Below are 1,618 nucleotides of genomic sequence, written 5' to 3'. Positions count from 1 at the left end.
TCGCCACTGCTTAATTTACGAATAAAAATCTCCAGAAATGGAGGCCGAAGACTTGAGGCCTAATAAGCAAAGGAACGGACAGAGGCTCAGGACTGTCTCTTGCCCATAGGGTAGGAAAATGCCCACAAAACGAGGCATAATCAGCAACGATCAACGCTATGAGGAAGCAGAAGACAATGGAAGCCATGGCATTAAAGACACACAGCGTGTATCCTCAGGCCATGTAGCCTGCAGCTGAAAAAGTATCATGATGATATCTTCTTTTGCAAAAGATTCCGGACTTGTACCCAATTCGGATCTACGTACTGCCAAATGGGGCTGACCATGAGAGTGTCAGAAGTCTGAACATGGTAGAGAAGCTAGACAATCTGTCAGGGAGAGCTACAGGCCAAATCTAGATGTAATGGGAGGCACGTAAATGACTGAAGAAGACAAGATGGTTCAAATGGCTCTAAGCTTTATGGGACTTAACGTCTGAGGTCATCAGTCCTCTAGACTTAGAACTACGTAAACCTAACTAATCTAAGGACCTCACACACATTCATGCCCGAGGCAGGATTCGAACCTGCAACCGTAGCAGCCGCGTGGTTCCGGACTGAATCGCATAGAACCGCTTTACCACAGCTGCCGGCGACGAAAACAAGACTTCTGGTCATGTCTATAGGGTAATACCAATAGCAGCAGAAAATGGTATAACTTATTGTGACCAATTCAATGACAGCGCTGTTCTCATCAGTATCAACAGCAAACCAACACCGAAAACAATAGTACAGGTATACACGCCGCTGACGTCACAAGCAGAAAATGAAAAAGTAGAACAAGTACGTGAGGATGTTGAATGGGTAACTCAGTGCATAAAGGGAGACCAAAATCTAATAGTCATGGGAGACTGGAATAAGGTTGTATGGTAACGATCAGAAGAAAATGTTATGGGAGAACACGAGCTTGGTATTAGGTATAAGAAAGGAGAAAGACTAATTGCATTCTACAAACAAATCTCGTTTAGTAATAGCGAATACTCTGATGAAGAATCACAAGAGGTTGACGTGTACCTGGAAAAGGTCGGGAGATAAGGAAAGATTTGATTTATATTCCATTATGGTCACAGAGAGACTCCTAAATCAGATATTAGATAGTAAGACGTAACCATGAACAGATATAGACTTATATCACAGTTTGGTAACAATAAAGAGTATGCTGAAGTTCAAGAGACAGGGAAAATTAATGCGAAAGAAGTACAGTACGGACGTATGGAATACGGAAGTACTAAGGAATGAAGAAACGCATTTCACGTTGTCTGAGACTATAGATACTGCGATAATGAGCATCTTAGTAGTCAGTGTAGCTGAAGGGGAATGGACATCTTTAAAAAGAGCAATCACAGAAGTTGTTTTCTAATTTGTTTTTAATTTCCAAGTACTTACAGCTGCAATTTTAGGTCTTTGAAGAAAATGGCGAACGTAGTGCTGGGGAAGGATATTAAAAATTTCTGTAAGTTCTTCATTGGCATCGTCAGAGACAGGGCAGAATGGGCCAATGATCAGACAGAAAACCAGAGAGAGAGAGAGAGAGAGAGAGAGAGAGAGAGAGAGAGAGAGAGAGAGACGCCGATCGAGAA

Source organism: Schistocerca gregaria, chromosome 2 (assembly GCF_023897955.1).
Source record: "Schistocerca gregaria isolate iqSchGreg1 chromosome 2, iqSchGreg1.2, whole genome shotgun sequence".
Classification (NCBI taxonomy): domain Eukaryota; kingdom Metazoa; phylum Arthropoda; class Insecta; order Orthoptera; family Acrididae; genus Schistocerca; species Schistocerca gregaria.
The sequence above is the reverse complement of the archived record's forward strand: the minus strand, read 5'-3'. Positions refer to the sequence as shown.